Raw genomic sequence first — 20,034 nt, forward strand, 5'->3', positions numbered from 1 at the left:
ACAAAAGCAAACACACAAACAAGAGCTAAATTATACTTTAAGTTAACCCACCACCCATTACCCCTACTATTTTATACATTTGGAACATGCAATCCTTAAAGCCGTAGGAACTATTCATAAAAAAGAGAGTAAGCTCTTCCCCAGCAGTGGGATTCCAAGTCTTTCTTGCACCCACTGTTTTGAGCCTTCCGAAGCCTCTTGCTCGTCTGATCAGCTTCTCGGGGCCCTTCGTGAGGCTGTGGAATCGTTCCTGCAATGGGTCTCCGACTTCACAGCAAAACAAGCAATCTCGCTGCTCTCTTGCCTGGCAATCTCGGCAGCCTTGTGGACGGTGTCCACGGCCTCGCTGGTTTCCACCACTGCTTGTCTCTACCGCGGCGAGGAGACTTCCAGGTGGGAGGTTCTTCACTTCAGGCCGAGGGTGTGGTTACCGTTGCTCAGCGTTGCCCTGTGCTCGTTCCTGATCCAAGCGCTTGAGTTTGCCATCACTTTTCTCATAGCGACTTATCTTGACGAAGTGCTGATCTTGATATCAATGTTTTCACTGGTGGCATTCGCTGAATACTTCTACATGGTGGCTTCACTTGCTGCTACTGTTGCGGTGCTGGATGGATTCGCTGGGGTGCGAGCACTTCGAGAAGCAGCAAGGCTTCTCCACCGAAATCTGCTCACGGGCTTGGCGCTGTGGTCGATGCAGTTGAACGTGAACGCTTTGACTAGCTTTACGGGCAGAAAGGAATGGTGGTGGATAGTGCTCTGGATCCTCGTGGTGTCTATAGGCTCTTTGTGGTGGTCGAACGTACACGTAGTGTTTTATTTCTCGTGCAAGCCGGACGAAGAAATGAACCAAGATTATACTCCGTTGGCTTGAGACTTAAATACTAATCTTTGAATGAAGTGTTTGGCAATTCCTTGCGAAAAAACCGAGTTTTACAATCTCTCTCGCAGATTTTAGAGAAACAGTGCCTAGTAACATTTCCAGGAAGAAGTTGTTCGTAACATTGTCTGACAGAAGGAACCTCAAGATATGGTGAAATCTAAACCTTGCAAAGTCATGCATCTTGATTGGCTTGAGCATACTCTTTTATAAATTCCTGGCGAATATGACCGAGTTTTACAATCTCTTTCGCAGATCATACAGTACCTGGAAGTTTTTAGTAACAAAGATATGGCACCTCGAAATCTAAACCGGAAAGTCATGCCACGGAACCCTGTTCGCAAGTGGACTGCCTTGCCAGTTAAGTGGACGTCCTCCAAAATGCCAAGGGTAAAGAACAAAAGGAGAAAATAAAGCATTCAGCAAAATTCCATGTTTCGGGAGAAAATAGCCCAAACGTACCTCTATGATCGAACCATCGCACAGCTGATTGTGACTAAAATCGCCGTAGATTGGTACTAAAGATTCTGTGGAAATGCTCGTGATTCGCTCAGCAGTGATCAAGAAACGACGCAAGTATTCTACGACAATGGAATCAATCAGACATCAGCAGTAGTCGACGGATAAAGTGCATAGCTTCCAAAACGTGAAGCCACTTACCTGGTGCTCGCGTTGACAACTCAATTCTATTTTGCTGGAGAATGGATCAACAACGAGTTTGCGTTCACTGTTCCGTGACAATCCATCGTAAAGATCCAGATTCTGACAAGCCTGCGATGTAGAGATTAGTCAATGGTCGGATATAACGCCGTCAAAAGGATCCCACCAAATGCCAAACAAATACTGTCGAGCACAAGCTTTGCCGCGACTTGCATAATGCTCCTCCCAATAGAATCCACTAGAATACATGGTGAAGACGAATCGATCCTAGCAACAACATCAATGAACAGAGTGAAGAGAGGAAAGAGACGGGAAAAACGTTTTAAGTACCTGATAACTAACGCTGGCCTGGATTATAAACTCCATAGCCTATAGCTCGCTCGTCTGTATTCAAAAGGAAATAAGGAAAAACTCTGCCGAGAACAACAAGGTTTGTAGCTATGTGGCTCCTTGCCAAACTCCAAAATAGAAACTCGCTAGAATTCAAGTACCTTGTACTCGCTTCCAGCATAGCCGATTGAGAATATGGATCACCACCAACAATGACAATGATTAGCAGAGGCCAGCCAGCAGCTACACATTGTTGAGCTCAGCTCCGCTCATTCCCATCCTCTCCTCCACCAAACGAATATTTGCCACGTATAATCTAAAACTTCCATTATGTTCGTTGCAGCACAAGAGAACCTCATGCCAATCCCGACAAGAGCTAAGTAACGAGTATCATTGAACAGTAGCATACACACAATATCTTACCTTGTACATACAGTCAGAGCATTAAGAGGAGGACAGGGGAAACGAAGGCTGCTCAGAGAGAGAGGAAAAGAGAACTTAGTGGGGAATAGTGACCTCTAGCGGCTTCTGGCTGAAGTAGACTGGACACTCGCGTATACTTCCACTCCGCCACCTCCACCCCTTTCTGGGGGTTTGTTGTTTGGTTGAAGTGAAGAAAGGGAGAGGTGTGTTGTGTTGGTCTCCGGGATCGGAGTAATGATTAATGGACGTTATTCCAGCAGCAAGAACCTGCGAGTGAAAACACCAGTTTTAACTTAATTCAGAACGCGGTTTTTCAAGCGTCCACCTCTTTAAATAAGTCTTGGCATTAGTCACCATGAACATCCTGTGCACTTCAGAAAACGATACCGACCAGGGAGAATAAACAAGCAAAAGTTAAGAAATGGCTGTACCTTGTAGAGGAAGCAGATCCGCCTTGGAGCCCGAAGGAGCAAGAGCTTAACGATCGTCTCAAAGTCGTAGCCACCAGCACGCACTTAATAAGCTCCACAAATTTAGTCTCGTGCACCGGCCCGCACTAATCCCACGGGTGAGATTCCTGAATCTGAAAAAACTCGTGAAAATCAGTGCTCGCTCACCCAAAAAGAAAACATTATCCACCACAAAGAAAGTAAAGTTGGAAGGGGCAAAAGGCATTCTTATTCTGATCCACAGAAGTTTGATTTCCATAACGTGTCCAAGGTTGCCACATGAGTTACTAACGTTAGAGAAACATTCAGGGTCAAGGAAGTTTTAGTTTCAATTCTTATTTACTGAATGATTCAGTCAAATGAAATAGAGAATTGTTTTTATTCATTAATTCACAAACAAAACAGTACTAAGTACATATGTTTCCCCATTAATGTCGCTTGGCCGACTGGTTAAGGCGTGTGCCAAGTACATGGGGTTTCCTGCGAGAGCAATTAGTACAGGTGTATTTAATGCATTACATTTTACAAACACTCGAGGAACTTTGTCTAGCCAATGTGAATAACTTGGACCAAGAGCGCCACTGGATGCTTGCCATCCCTTGTTTCATCACTTGGAAGCACTTAAGGTACATGCTCTTGTCCTGGAGGATCCTGGCCATTGCAAACCTCATCGCCCCCAAGGGGCGCATAGAGATTGTTGGTGCCCCAGGCAAGCAAGTAGGCCACCAAAAAGCCTGCCTACACGTCCATTCCCATCCCTGAACGGGTGGACGCTCTCAAACCTGTAAAAGAAGGCAGCACTAATGCTTGCCACCTTTGCAACCCTGAGCTTGGGATCTGTTGCAAATGCCTCCTCGAGGGATTTGTTGGTAGATGACACTAGCTGCTCCAGAGTCGCCAGGACCTTCTTAGGATCCATGTGGTGTTCCAGATCCATCTTGCTTGGAGACCTTTGCTCCTTTGCTTAATAAACAGTGGAGCAAATCTCATTCAAGGCAATACTTGCACCATATTTATAAGCGGTGGGAATGAGGTCGTCATCCTAAGCCTCAGGGTGCGATAATTTGAGGAGCGAATGTTCATGTTTCTTGTCTGTAAACCACACTTCCAAGTCTGGACATGGATATCATCTCCTTAACTAGGTGTGTGGCCCAAGTAAGCCACTACTTTCACCATACAAGAGACCTGGCGGTTAAGAGATTAGGAATGAGAACGTGGTGTATCCAGGGTTTGTATGAGAAACAAACATACGTCAATGAACCCTTTTGTTGCTGCTTGAGTATATTGTGGGGAGAGTACACCTTCTTGTATGATATGATGTACACACCTTCATTGCCTCCGGGGGCTTCATCTCCATGTCAATCTGCTGCACAGCTCAATACTACTGAGCAGGAATTGCTCACTGCACACAGATTTAGAGCTCGCTAAGAATGGATTGACAAGAAGTATCCCTGAAGAGTTGGAATGTCTGTGCTTCAAAGCTTGTATGATTCTTTGTTTTTATGTTTCGATTTAATATTGTTTCAAGCATATTTCAGTTTTGTAGATGGTCTCTAGCATCTTGCAGAAGAGATAGCATTCAGTCATGCAAGGAGAGAAGCCAAGAAGCTCCATGACCAGGTTCTCTCCAGAGGCTAGAACACAGTCTTAGTGAATTGAGTCCAGCCCAGTGAGGGTGGACGAGAATTCCAAAGCAAATTAATTTGTATAAATTTAAAAATTGTTCTATATCTATCACAATAAGGAGGAGTTGCTGAACTTTCTAGGCTGCCGAATCCAGCCAATCGCAGCCGTCTGATGGGGGGTAACTGTAAAGGGGTTATTTTTTTAACCACGTGTTAGCGAATAATCGCGCTAATGTTTGCAATGGGAGGCGGCCAAGCTGTGTGTGGCGGGAGAAGAAGGCCTAGTGACACGTGGCACATGCAAAGTGTTGACTAGAGATTACTGCTCTAGGGTGTCACTTAGGTAGGATCAAGTAGGTCGTGGCCCTTTAGGGCTCACAATGGAGCGTGGAGCTTTTGAGGTAGCTCGGGGGTGGTTGGGTGGTGAGAAACCTTAAGAGGTGGCATAGTATAGTCTAAGGCGATTAGATCTCTGTCTTCTTGTGCCGGATCATAACATTGGTATCAGAGGGAGCATGTTGTGGATCGCAATTTCTTCTGGTGGGTAAGCAAATCCACTCCCAAATGATTGCTGTTGGTTGGGATTCGAGCTTGATCGTGTCTACTGTGCTGATTGACATGTATGCCGCGTGTGGCAGCTTGCGAGGCACGATTCGTGTGTTCCAAGGGATGAAGAAGAAAGATGTGGTGGCCTGGACAGCAATAGTAGCAGGATTTGCCCAGTATGGGCATTTGGAGAGGGCCTTTCTTATGTACAGGGGGATGCTCCTGGAAGAATTCTTTGTGGCCTGTGCCAGGCATTACGAATGACAGCAGGGATCCCTGCGTCGACACCTTTGGCACAGGAACACTGCCAATGCTTAAGCACTTTAGTGTTTAATGCCTAGAACTAGGTTGTTGCCCGCGGAGCTCCTCCCTTGGGTGGTAGTGAGGTTGTCCTCAAAGTTCCCATTGTCCCCAAGAGCCTCACGGTCAATTTCTCCAAACTCCTCTTCTTTTCTTTCTCTCCTTGCTAAGAATCCTTCGCCAGGCTGCTACATGGGTGGACGAGGGCATGGTGAAATGTATCCGAGGAGTGAGTTACTCCACACGCATCTCACCTCATATGGCCAATCGAATGGTTGATGCCGCTCGTGGCGTGCTAAATCACTTGCTCTCTGACGCGTACATCTTTACCAATCACTACACTGGTTCAGAGTCCGGGAAGTAAGTTCCATGATTTTGTGCTGCAAGGTAAAATTTTTTCATCTTGCTTCCTTTGTCATGGCACAGATCTCTGGGCTATGGGATCTCACTGGTGGCAGAAACGACCACCGGTTGCATTTTAAGCTCCGAGTGCGTGGCTACGTATTCAGGAGCATATGAGCTCCAGCTTCTAGAGGACCTGGGGATGCAAGCAGCCATGTCCTTGCTACAAGAGATAAAGCTGGGAGGAGTTGTAGATTCAACTCACCAGGTATCTATCTGTGAAGCTGGAAAGGAAAGAAGTTGATCTCACAAACTTTCCTGTTTGCCATACAGGGGTTGCTGTTCATCCTCTGTGCTCTGTGCCCAAAAGATGTTTCCAAAGTCAGGGTCGGGAAGCTCTCTTCCCGACCATCAAAGAATTCCTGGGAGTGCAGTTTAGTATCAAGCCTTACCCGAATCAATTACATGGAACTTTTTCTTACCACGCTAGAAGCCATCGGTCTTTTCCAGCAGCAGTGCGTCCACTCTCCTTGATGTGCACAGTGATTCGAGCCGTGGCCTCAAACTCCAGCCAGCCATCCATGACGATCATCTGCCTCTCATCGTCATCATTTGCTGATGCTCCCACTGAAGATAAGAAGCTGGAATACACTTTGGATGCTCCCACTAAAGATAAGAAGCTAGAATACACTTTGGATGCCTTCATCGAGTGAAATAGTTATTGCAAGTTTTGCATGTGCCCAATGACATGGCACAAATTAAGCAGGCCTTTGGGCCAACAGTTGTGATTAACCCAAAGTTTTCAATTGCGTCATTCAGGATTGTTCTCTCCGATGGCAGCGGCAACTAGCGATTCTAATGTGGGGTCTCAAGACCATGTAGATTACAATTACCAGCCATCGCCAGGTGTTTCTTCACAGCAGCAACAAGTTCTAGGTGATGTAGAGATGGGTGGAGAGAGTAGTGAACCAGGTTTGTATTTATCTTGATAAACCATAATCTAATCACTTTTCTTTCCAAGATCTGAGCACCTTACACAGCTTAGTGCTTCAAGTGCTTAGTCTATTCCAATATAGTGCTTTACAACTTGATGAATAGGTGTACAAGAAGACTTCAAATAGCCATTACAGCCATTACATTTCCAAAGACCCTTTGCTATTTTAGCAGGTACTGGCACTTGGCTTTTTTGCTTCATAAACCTTCTCTATGGCCAGATCCAAGTGCTCAAACATAGACTTCTAGCCAAGTGCCTCGTGGGATTATAGGAGGTACTACTCAATTTTAGAATTTCTTTTTTAGTTATGGGTTTGTAATGGGATTTTTTAGCTAAGTGCAAATTATATAGCATTTTAGACCCTGGCGTATGGAATCTGATTGCTTCTTCTGAGGAAACACAATATGCATGTGTTCATATTGTGGATCTACAGCTCCATTCAGGTGGTGAGCTGATTTTTATATATGTATTATCTTGGTACGGCAGTTATGATTTCCATCCACTCAACAAGTATAGCATCAACATCAAGGTTCCTTAATATCCCCAGCACTGACAGTTATGGCATGCACCTTGCGACAGCTTCAATGGCAGCCAATGCTGCTGATAAATACAGCCACCTTTTCAAACCATCTAACTGGTTGTGTATTCAACACTATAAAGTTAGAGCTAAGAATCTGAAATATCATTTGGGGCTCCATTGTCTCTCAGTAGATATTTCTATGGCCACACATGTTCGAGCATGGCTAGAGAAGGCTCCTCTAGTGCTTGATTTTGTCAGACTATCAAACATTGTTCCACTAAGTTAGTTTGTAGTGGGTGCTTTTGCTTAAACTTCTTCAATGGTTGCTGCGGCAATCACTGTTATGATCCGGCGCAAAAAGACAAAGATCTCGTTGCCCTAGACTATGCTACGCCACCTCTTGAGGTTCCTCACCACCCAACCACCCCCGAGCTACCTCAAAAGCTCCACTGCGCCGCCGCTCCACTGTGAGCCCTAGGGTAGGTTAAGTCCCTTACCCTAACATGCCTTAATATACCCTTGAGCCTCCCTTTGACCGACGTTGACCACATAGTCAAAGCTGGCGCCTAACAATTCTTCCCCCCCAACAAAGTCCTTGTCCCAAGGACGAGTTGTACCGGTGATCACCCTTTCTGGGGAATCCTACTCAAGCTCCTGGTCCATCTTCCACAGCCGTATACATCAAGGAGGCATTGGGCCCGTCACTCCGAGATAGTACACCTTTCAACTGGCTGACATAAAATACCGGATGAATTTTCACCCCAGCTGGCAGCCGCACCCGATAAGCCGCTTTACCAATGCGCTCCAGCACTTCATATGGACTAGCATATCGATGGGAGAGTTTATCACTCTTCCCTATCCGTAAAGGCACCAAGGTGTTCCGCCGCTCACTTGACGGAAAGATCACTCGCACAAAGACGAGATCACCCACCTTATATTCCCGGAATTGGCGATGCTCATTAGCAAACTTCTCCGCTCTATCCTGAGCTGCTTGCAAATTCCATTTGCACACCACCAGAATCTCATCAAGTTCTGTGGCCAGATCAGTTGCCTCGGAATCAAGCTTTTCTTGAACGTCCTTACTCAAATGCAATCCCAACTCCACCGCTGTTCGAGGATGCCTTCCAAACATCGCAAAGTAAGGACTTAGCTTGGTTCCACTGTGTTGGCTATTGTTGTAAGCAAATTGCACCAACGAAAGATATAGATCCCATTGTCCAATGTTAGGATCCTATCCCTTACACCCTAAGCCAACTGGCTAAAAGGGTGATCACTTGATTGTAGGGCCCTTTCCTTATCCTATTATCCTGACCTGGTGCCTAACAATCACTGGTGTAGATCAAATGCCTAACACTACAAACATCATATTCATTGCTGATGATTCTGAAGCTGAAAACACCTATATTCTTACTAGATTTTCTGTTGGACTTCAAACATAGGTGCATGTGCTGGGTGATATGGACCATGTCTATCATGAGCTCAAATCATCATGGTTTGCTGGGGACATGCCAAGTCATATTTTCCACAATCTCCAAGGAACTAAAGATAAAAATGTGTTCAGGATTGCACCCTCGACTATTATCTTGAAAATTCCTAATGATACGCCTTGGGACCATATACAGAAGCAATTGCACTTTGTCTCATTCATATACAGAAAGAACTTCTTTGGGGTATGTCTCTCTTGATGTATACCAGCCGTTCAAAATACATGTTTTGTCAATAGATGCATGGCCATTTCATCCCTGAAAACCCTTGAGTAATTTCTGTTTGTTGCGGCTGCCATGTTTGCAAAAAGTTTAGGGTCGAGAAACAAACGCGAGATATTGGTTGGTGTCACCATTGCAAGAATGAATGAACATTTTTTCAAACTTTGTGGGTCCATGGCAAATTCTATCTAGATACTGGCCACCCCCAAGACGTTTGTATGGAGGACACTTATATAGACCAAGCATATGGTCTCACTCCTGGCCAGTTTCTAAAAATGTTCACTTCTGGGGCAATCAAACTTTTGGAGACAAAGAAGCCACCAACAAGCCACTTCTTATTCTTGACTGTTGCCAATCAAAGCTCACCAAAAGTTATTGCATTCAAGGCTGATTAGAGTATTGTGCACTTTTATTTCCTATTCCCGTGTGCTTTCATTTTTTGTTTGTACAATGTATTGTCTATAAGCTTGCTGCATAGTTGTTTATGGGATCCATTGTATTATTACAACCTCAAAGTCTCTTGCAAGACTCTCTGGAATGCGAGCTTCCCAATCACTATATTGTCCCACTTCTTGCAGCAGGCTAGCAACGTCATCCATGTCATGAAGCTAGGCTTGAAAGGCATCGTCCACCACGTCTAGAGCTTCTTGGACTGCTGCAAGCTATAGCTTGCATTAGATCAACAAAAACATTTTTTTTCAAGAAACTTACATGCATGTTGTGCTCATCAGTGTAAGATGACCTTCATGCAATGGATTAAAATCACCGGAAAGAACAACCCTTCTGCCGGTTCTACAATCTTTGCTATCTGTATCACAACTTATGAAGAAACTAACCACTGAGCAAATTTCAAAGTACCTTCACCGGGATAATGGACCATGTAGACATTTCCATGTATTAGCTACTTGAGCTCTTTGTCCTCTGTGTAATTCAGCCTCGACTCTCGAATTTCTTCCTCAGAGCTCTTCAATTCTACCGGTACCGTATTTCCAATCTCACAAACATCAGCCATAGCCTGGACATAAATCAAAAGTTTGGGCAAACTGAAAAGCCTGGTCATAAAAATCATAACCTTGATCAAGAGCTGACTGGATAGACAATCCTCTCCAAAACAATCTCTATATCCCTGGAGATGAGAAAAACAATTGATTAAATTCGTTGTTGTAAATACATAAGACCTTGTAAAGAGTGAGGTCATATCTCCAAAGAGATGAATGCGTTAGAGCAAATATGTGGCATTTGGAAAGAAAAAATAAAAATAAAAATCTTCCATGGCAAACACAAAAACAAAGTCACCTGTAGTCTCCTTGCTTGGGACTCCCAGTCGTCAATGCACTTGTGACTCCAAATCCAGCCACCAGAGTGCCTGCATTGCATTCCAAGAAAAAATCCGCTTGCTCGATCGAGAAAAAACTATTTGCATGCAGCACAAGTTATTTATAAAGCTCAAGAGATGCCATCACTGAAAATTGTGGCTACATTCAAGTGACACATTAGGAATGTCCTTAAGATCTGATAAATGATAGTATACCTGACTTTCTCTACAAATGAGGCTGTTCATGAGGAGACATAGATATACTTCGAATAAACCAAGCCTGTATACAAACCAGTTGCTTCCAAATGCTTCCTTTCTATAATTTTCACCATTCTTCAATTTGAAAAAAAACTCTATAGTGTTGGTTTTGTCAGTCCTATATTTTATAAGCATTAGCATCGGAGTTCAAATTGACAGCAACAAAGAAAAGTTTACCCGAATGATTTAACAAATCCTTTAGCGAAGGGAAGTGGCCTCGGTATAGTTTTCTTCAGAATCTTTAGAATAAGAATCCAAAACCTATAATGCAAGGAAGTTTTATCATACTAGAAATCCCACCAAACTCTCATGGTTTTTAGAAAGCTTTTTACAATTTAGCAGATGAAACGTCATTCCCAAATGTAGCTGAAATGCATTCTTACACTTACGACATCAAACTAAAGCATAAGGAAGTTTGAGAAGAGTACCTGGTGTACAACTACATTGCTGTGGCGATTTCTCGCAGTACCTGGCACTTGGTCTTGAAGAAGATGACATGAGTGGAGCAAGAGTTACACTTGCTATGGAAGCCATGATCAAAGCTGAGAGCCAGGAGGATTGGCTTCACTTGCAGCTCCTTGTGGATTCTCCACACGGATAAGGTTGGCAACGACTTAATCCCACTCCTAGGCGACAGCGGCGGCAAGGGCCTGGGGGTGCAGTTTAGTATCAAGCCTGACCCAAATTAGTTACATGGAACTTTTTCTTACCATGCTAGAATCCATCGGTCTTTTCCAGCAGCAGTGCGTCCACTCTCCTTGATGTGCACAGCGATTCGAGCCGCGGCCTCAAACTCCAGCCAGCCATAGACTGTGGCGAAACATTCAAACGACCCCCGTACATTGGCCTTCTCAGCACATAAAGTTGAGAAGCTGGGATCCTTAAGGCTTCTTCTCGACATATACAATGGCGATAAATAGGAGCGCATTTATCGTTAGCTACAGAGACAGACAAAGCACTCTTCAAGCAGAGATGTCAAATTTCTCGTGAATGCCTAATGCCAATCACGAACATGGAAGTGGATGAGCTTGGAGCTGCAGTATGGGATGAGCTCCTGCTACTTCCTCATCTCCTTGCCCAAGCTCTCAACTAATCTCTTAAGTGGACAAATCGATTTTGCGATTTCTTACTCTTGCTGTCGCAAATGTGACTTTAGGTATCGAAAGTTACCTATCGACCAGTCCTTACGGACACTCTTTCCTTACTGCCACGATGGTAGGAGGTTGGTATTGCTGGACCCTTTATCAATCCCTCTTGTGCTAGTGGAGTTAACTGGGCATTTTGAGTGTACTTAGACCGGACGAGCATAAGGACGGAATTCCTACGTGTTATTAGCTAAGCATACTTAGCCCGGTAAGGAGTTCCCTGTAAGCAACCAAAGGGAACGACTCGAGAGACGATCCGTTGGGGTTCAAATATAGAGGGAAAGGGCCCAAGAACAAGAGTGCACCCCCTTTTCCAATTGGTTAAGGGTCTTGGGATATTTGGGGTTAAGCGTCCTTGGGTTTGAATAGTACTGAGTTGGGTGACCTCCCGGGAAGTCCAGACTCAGGAGCTTACATTTGGTATCAGAGCGGTTTCGGGTCCGACTCTGTTGGTTGGTTAAGGGAATCACACCACATGTTGATTGACATCTGGCTGGTCCAGTTTGTTCCCGCTGGGCTCGACCTGAGGGGTAGGGTGTCAAGAGAGTGGGGCTCTCAGGAGAGCTGTGGCTCTCAGCTTCCGTTCATGAAGGTGTGAACTTGCAGGGAAGCGTGGTGGATTGTAAGCAACCAAAGGGAATGACTCGAGAGACGATCCATTGGGGTTCAAATATAGAGGGAAAGGGCCCATAAACAAGAGTGCACCCCCTTTTCCAATTGGTTAAGGGTCTTGGGATATTTGGGGTTAAGCGTCTTTGGGTTTGAATAGTACTGGGCTGGGTGACCTCCCGGGAAGTCCAGACTCAAGAGCTTACATTCCCGTCTCGTTTTGTCTTGCACTGGCTAGTGACAAGAACCCTCGCGCATTGAGATTAGTCCCTCAATATCGCTGGATGATAGCTTACCGTGTCTGCTAAACACCCTCACTATCATGCCTTTTATGTTAGTCTCATTTCGGTCCTAAATGCTATTTATGGAAAGTGTCCAGATTTGTTCATTTGGCATATCTACGGAATGTAGAGATCAGCCTGAACACAATGGTGTTCATCCCGTGTCCAAATTCACAATCTAGGGACATTCCATATTTTGTAAGTTTCGAGCTTGCATGGCCGGCCAACCTGAGGCATAGTCTAGCTCCTGCTTGCGTGCCTGTCCTTGTTCTGCGTCCGGCTTGGGTCTAAGCCCAAGTTCCATTCCATGCTAGCTGGTGGAGTACCCATATCCTCACGTTAGGCCACTAGTATGCCGAAATAGCACCAGACTCCGTTTGGCTCCATTTTGCGTGCTAGTCCTGGCAATGGGATGCTGGTTACTCCAGGACTGTTCCAAGTCGCTTCGGGCTCCTGTCCCTTCGCTCCTTGGGCTATATGCTCGGGAGTTGCTCCGTGGTCCGGTTCCATCACTCCTTGGCTTCACACTTGGGAGTTTGGCACCGTTCCTTCGTTTAGTGGCCCAAGGCCCTGAACCTCGGGTTCCACACCACGTTCCTTTGGACATGTGGCATGTGACACGTGGCATCTGTCACGTGGTACAAAGAGGGTTTAGGTTCCGCTTCGTGGTGTTATCCTATGGTAAATCACCATAGGATAAAGGGTCAAAACCACGTGCGCTACATTTGGTATCAGAGGATATGTTTCAGCGAGTACTATACAATGAGATTGGGCAACTAGTCTCGTTGCATACGCAGAGATGAAAACGATGATCCAAGTGGGTACATGTTTTGGTGCAAAGGCTTTGCAATTGTTCTTTGGGTATGAAATTTGATTACCTTTTTGCTCCATATTATGTGAGCTTGCTCTTGGGCTTATAGGGTGGACTGGATTGTTCTGTTTACATGAGTTTGAGCTTGGGCTCGTGAGTGAGGCACATTAGCAACTCGAGGTTATGCTTTGGGTTGGCAAGATTAATGTTAGCCTATTGGTGGTTCCATGAGTGGTTTTAATGGTATTCCTTGTACCATGGGTGAAAGCAAACCTCCCTAGGTTTGCTATGAGTGGCAAATAGGCTGGTCCGTAGCTATTTAGCACGGCACTAGTAGATCCTTCTTAGGCATGATTATGAGTGGATCAATCAAGACTGTAGGGATTAGTCTATTAGTTCAAGTAATCATTGCTGTGCTCTCTCATAAACTTTTCTTGGATTGAACTGAAGGCAGTGTGAAAGCAAGCTTGAGGTTTAGTCAAGATGAGGCCGAAAAGAGAGCCGTCGAGGACGAAGGATCAAACACATAAATCATTTTCTCTTCTTGGAGAGATGATTTGCAACGAGGTGTTAACCCATTGCTCGTGTTCATATTATGCAATCAAGAGTCCTTACCTTGATGCATCTTGGAGGTGATGGTCTTACAAATAGTGAGTTGTGGGATGGATAGCAGTGAAACGCTAAACCATTTTGTCTAGGCTTGCTATTAGAAGACTTGGGTTGCAATGCTCAATTCTTTTCCGGGGAATTTTGCTATTGCTCATTGAATAGCTTGGTGTTGGATTAATTTTAAGATTGGTCGGAAAGAGAGTGGCATGAGCTTGTCTGTGTTGTGAACAAAAGTTAGTGGTGTTAAGTGTTGTAAATCTCTATTGATGGGGTGTGGCATTTATGTTGCATTTTGTCAAATCGAGTTGGCACTTGATATTCACATAAACCTTTGTAGTAGTGACATAGGCATTGCTCATAGTGTTGCTTGATTGATGATCAAGTCATTGTGATTTATATCATATCCATGTGATAATGAGCAATGTGTTTACGAAGTTGCTTGGGTAAATGATGATTAACCCCAAAGTGGTTGATAGTGAAGCTAGTCTACTTGCACGAAATAGCATTGTAGTAGCTTTGACTGAATTCTTGTTGGTGGTCCATTATGCCAAGCTTAAGTTGGTACCTTGTTTCCTTGAGTTTGCCCATTGGTGTTGGAAAAGGGTTATAGCATTCACTTGTTATGACTTGTTGGTTGATCTGTTAGCACTTAGAGTAAATTGTTGGATGGAGAAGGTGTGTAGTTGGGGCATTGACATTGCTAGCACTGGTGTTAGTGGAAGTGGCATTGTTATTTCGAGTGATAAGGAATTTTCCTTAGACCTTGATTTTTTATGTCATTTTTCTTGTTAGTGTTTTGACTTCACATTGAATCTTGAAGGTGATTGAAGAAGAATGTTAATGCAATATGGATATCCGAAGATGTGGTCTTCGTGATCAAGCCTTGGGTGTTCACTTTGCATTTTACGGATGTCGGTGTTGGATATCGGTTAGATGGGCAGAGATGTTCGAGGCTTAAGCATACTATGGGTCATGAGAATTTGTGTTGAGGTGAACCTATGTGAAGTTGTTGGTAGAAGGAAGTTGGTTGAGTCTTGAAAGTTTGTATTCCTGGACTAAGAGTTATTCTTTCTCTAGGATGGAAAATTTTCCACAAATTTTCTTAAACTTTTCCAATGGCTGATCTATTGATCATTTTGTCCGAAAACCATTTCGTTTTCGAAGGCTAATACATACTAGTGAAGGGGTTAGAGTTGACTTCGGTTAACTTAGACCTTGGTAGGTAGTTTGTATGATGCAACCTGAAAGGGATGCTGACTTTTGAGGCTAAGGCAATTGAGTTGGATAGAGTCTGGAGTTGGTGTAGAAAAGTGGCTGTTGTGCTTTTCTAAGAAAGGTGACCCTTGTGCCTGTCTTATATAGTGTTCTGCTTGGTAGTAGGTTGCACCTTGCATTTCATTAGACTCTATGAGAGTAGTGAGCTCTCACTGATCTTGACTTGGTCTTGGTGGCCCTGCGCCTTGGCTGAAGATAGTGATGTCCAACTTAGTTGTTTGAGGTTGAGATGTTGGTACCCATACTATAACTTTGTTTATGAAGAGGTTGTGTACCAATATGAGTCCATCTCATGGTCTTCACTTTAGTTTCGATTGAGTGTTGATCACATAGCTAGCCTCTTCAAGGCATGCTTAGAGCTATTGACTAAATGCATTAGTGAGCTTATTGCGGTTGAGTTGGATTCGAGTGGTCATTTAGTTTGTGCTTGTCTATGAACCTTTATCTCGTATCTGGGGTATTGTGTTCATGTTGGACAAGTATGTGACTCGATGACATGAGTTAGTGTTCAGGTCTTGTGAAGGCGAGTTAAAGGGTAATTGTTAGTTGCTTAGCGACTAGTGATTATTTGTAGACTTTGTCAAAAGACTGTTGATACTTGCTTCGCTCGATGATGATTTAGCAGTGATAGGCTTGCTTTACCGGATGATGTTGCGGAGGATTGTGTCGTTAGACTTACATGGTTTTTTCCATGTTGACATATCGACTCTACCTCTCTCGATATCATTTGCTTACATCTAGTCCGTAGTGTTGGATTTCATTGAGTCTTGGACGTGGTGAATCACTCCATGATGATCTGTTCTCTATTACTGAGTATTGTTGGAGGATTGGTCTCGGATACTAAGTAAAGTATTTTTTACCTTGGTTAGCTTGGTTGCTAGAGAGTTTTGGGTTGTGATTCACTCATGCTTTCTTCTAGCTTTGTTCTAGTGTTGATGGCATTAAAGTGATGCCTTGTTATTAACATTATTGATGTTGAAATTCAAGTGAGATGAGATGTCTATCCTTAGGATTGATATTGAGTTTCATTACTCTCGATAAAGATAGTGTTGATAGTTTGGCCATGACTTTGTGTTATTAGCATTCGCGCATTTGCTAGTTAGCAACTATGTTAACGTTCAAATGAATTGAGTGGCAAGTTGAGTTAGTTGTGTTCTAGACGAGATTATTTAGTAGAGGTTGAGCTTCAGCTTTTCCTTGAAAAGTGATTTAGTCGTGGACTATGCTAACTCTACTAGAGAAAGAGTTAGTGATCGATATTGACATTGTTTGAATCCTTATTGGATTTGAGTTGGAATATATTGATCATTAATGGTTCTTCTTGTGCTTGTTATGAAGTGAGTTACGTTTTCTATAGATGGATTCATGAAGAATCGTTTAGTGATCATTTGTTGAGCATAACTTCGTTATGCTTAGGTTTTGGATTGATGCAGACATGCTCTTCATTAGCTTTGGCATTATGAAGTTTAGCTTATGGATGTGTTGAGGGGGATATTGTGGGTTGTACCATGATTTCTCTTTAGCATTGAAATTAGTTTATGCGGAACTTGTGATCATTGTTAAGCAAGACTTAGCTATAGGCTTCTTTTGGTTCCTTGAGTTTTGCACTCATTGTTCCATTCGTTGAAGTTGTTGGGGAAAGCATTTTGGCTTATTAGCTTCGATGTTAAAGTTGGTTTTTGCATCTAACAATCATTGGTGATGATTGACTATCATCTAGGATAGTTGATTATCCTTGTCGAAGGTTTTGCTTGATTATCGTTGATCTCGAATGATTTGCCATTCTTCGGGATGGTGGATTCTTTCTTTGATGACGATTATGCATTTCTCTATTGATGGGATGATTAATGATCTTTCATGATGGTTAATTGTTCTCTTTGATGGCTTATGGCTTTTCGCAATACCACATGTTCTTTGTGGTTTGCTCTGAATTAGTCTCTTGGGTTTGAGACATCGGTAGGACGTTGCTGACACTTGCTTAGGCAACTTGAGTTCCTTGGTATTGTTGACTAGGATCTATTTAAATTGGCTGGTGCAATGGTTGGCATGACTAAGTGTTTGTTGGTCTTACCACATTCATTCAGTTTTGTTGATTATTGCTAGAGTTAGTTCTGATAGATTGGGATGTTATTTCCTTTGGGTTATACATTCGCGAGCATTGTGCTTGTCAGTCAATGATGCTTTGTGTTCTTTGAGTTATCTTTTATAAGTTGTTTAGCATACTGTCTACAATCTTCAGTAGTTAAGTTTTCTCATTGAGTTTACTTGATGATATACTTACTATTGAATTTTGTTGGATGGTGAATTCTATGTTTTCCAAAGATAGTGATCTTGGTGGTTCCTATACTATAATACTAGTTTATCGGATGATAACTTACTTGGAATACATTTGTGTTCTAATCTAAGTTTTATTTACTGATAATTAAATCTTTAAGATATCATTGTTTATGACTTTGATATAGTCCCTATATATTGATCTTTGAGTTTGGGCCAGTATAGGCAGACTGGCTTCGGCACTTCGTGTGCATGTTGAAATCTCTAGTCATGGGGTAGCTACTGTTGATTGGTCACATCACTCGCCTCTCTGTCGATGTTCCTTATTTTGTTGAAAGGGCGTGACTGTGTAAACAACTCTAACTGCCTATTTACAGTAGTCTATCTAAACCTTACTGACGGGTTTGGTTTCTTTGCTCATGAGGGTTTGGGCCTCTAGCTTCTCTCTCTATGTCCCTGCAGGCAGGGCGTATCACACTTTTGTAGTTGGGTGACACCCAGAGCAGCAAGGGTGGCTAACTCCATTGGTCATTTCCTTGTCGGCGACGGTCGGAAGGTGTCTGAGTGGGTAGCGCATCTGCGTTAGACAAAGAGGTTGTCCCCTAACTCATTTAAGTTGATACATTTCTCACATAGTGTGAGTACCGTGAACTTTTTCTGGAGTTGTTTCCTTGGTGGTATTCTAGACTCGAGTATGCATCGACGAGGACATCGATCTTCCCAAGGGGGGGAGAGTGTCGCGAATGTGACTTCAGGTATCGAAAGTTACTTGTCAACCAGTCCTTACAGACACTCTTTCCTTACTGCCACGATGGCAGGAGGTCGGTATTGCTGAACCCTTTATCAGTCCCTCTTGTGCTAGTGGAGTTAACTAGGCATTTCGAGTGTATTTAGACCGGATGAGCATAAGGACGGAATTCCTATGTGTTATTAGCTAAGCATACTTAGCTTGGTAAGGAGTTCCTGTCTCGTTTTGTCTTGCACTGGCTAGTGACAAGAACCCTCGCGTATTGAGATTAGTCCCTCAATATCGCTGGATGATAACTTACCGTGTCTGCCAAACACCCTCGCTATCATGCCCTTTATGTTAGTCTCATTTCGATCCCAAATGCTATTTATGGAAAGTGTCCAGATTTGCTTATTTGGCATATCTACGGAATGTAGAGATCGGCCTGAACACAATGGTGTTCGTTCCGTGTCCAAATTTACAATCTAGGGACATTCCATATTTAGTAAGTTTCGAGCTTATCCCAGAGACTAACTCCTGATACTAAGGGAGGCTTGGGGTGAAAGCCCAAAGCGTGTGTTCCTGAAGGGGGGGGGGGGGGGTTCCAAATGTATAGTAGGGATAGTGGGTAGGTCAGGCATGGCTGACTAACCTGAGGCATAGTCTAGCTCCCGCTTGCGTGCCTGTCTTTGTTCTGCGTCCGGCTTGGGTTTAAGCCCAAGTTCCATTCCATACTACCTGGTGGAGTACCCATATCCTCACATTACAATAAAAGTTGCCAGAGCAAATGAGGGACACATATCTCCCCATGATATATATATTTAAAATCAGAGCTCAAACAGCAACTAAAGAGTTTATTGATATATGTTCCTCAAGTGAAGGAGATCTGGTCTATAGCAAGACAGCCAACATCCTAAAATTGGAGCCTTGTGACAAACTCCTTTGACTCATAGATTGTAAGTGATTAAATTTTCTATCTTCTAATTAACTTAAGGTTATCTCATTCCTAATCTCTTAACTGCCAGGTCTCTTGTACAGCAAAAATAGTGGCTTACTTGGGCTACACACCTAAGGAGATGATATCCATATCCAGAGACTGGGAAGTTTGGTTTATAGACAAGAAACATGAACATTCGCTCCTCAACCTCATTTGCTTATAAATATGGTGCAAGTATTGCCTAGAATGGGATTTGCTCCACTGAACAAACTAGTGCCATTGTTTATTAAGCATGTATGGTGGCTGGAACCTTCCTTTGAAGCCAGTTGCAACAAAATCGATCTACCAAGCCATATAAACCAAATCGATCAAGGAGCAAAGCTCTCCAGCTCTTTACAAAGATGGATCTGGAACACCATCACCTTTGTCAACGCACTCGACACTTACACGAAGGTAGCATCGCTTAAAGTCGGGAGAGTTCTCGACTCCAGTTATGAGCAAGTGATCCCATGATACACCAACCCCAACAAAATGCAGGAGTTTGGGCAATGCTCATGTCTGTTTGGAGATTAATAATAGTTTATACAGAGATACAGGGCTATATATTGAACACTTAAATATTTTACTAAGAGCAAGACGTATACATTTAAAGGATACCTTTAAGAGTATTAAAGATGCCAGATAAAGGAGGATGTTTAGCAAGTTAAAAACAATTCAAATTTACATGGTGAGTATATGAGAATTTACAGAATAGTCACTTTAGAGGAGCTTGCTTGTTTAGCAAGGCTTTGAGCTTCGCTTTGATCTGAGCTATGGCAACGTGACGAGGACGCAGTCCGGAAGATTTCTTGAACCTCTTTGGAGCTATGATCATCGCATCACCGCTTTCTACACCTGAAAAAACGAGATACTCAGTCCCAAAAAATCAATCCCGATAGCCCACTCACCTTCGAGCGCTGCTTTGGTGTATACTGCAAGAGTGCATCCTTCTCCAGTGGACGTGGATGTAGAAACCGGGGTA

The 20,034-nt window shown here is 43.5% G+C and overlaps 1 long non-coding RNA gene and 1 pseudogene across 1 annotated transcript; one reads left to right on the forward strand and one right to left on the reverse strand.

Moving 5' to 3' along the window:
- Positions 1-1,082: 1,082 nt before the first annotated feature.
- On the reverse strand, positions 1,083-1,450 carry LOC112342013. Its single transcript, XR_002990793.1, has 2 exons — positions 1,340-1,450; positions 1,083-1,251 (listed from the first exon to the last, which is right to left on the reverse strand). It is a non-coding gene; the product is annotated as an uncharacterized LOC112342013 (long non-coding RNA).
- Positions 1,451-4,827: 3,377 nt separating this feature from the next.
- On the forward strand, positions 4,828-6,786 carry LOC9660970 (annotated as a pseudogene).
- The last annotated feature ends 13,248 nt before the right edge of the window (positions 6,787-20,034 follow it).

Source organism: Selaginella moellendorffii, unplaced genomic scaffold (genome assembly GCF_000143415.4).
Source record: "Selaginella moellendorffii unplaced genomic scaffold, v1.0 SELMOscaffold_2, whole genome shotgun sequence".
NCBI lineage: Eukaryota > Viridiplantae > Streptophyta > Lycopodiopsida > Selaginellales > Selaginellaceae > Selaginella > Selaginella moellendorffii.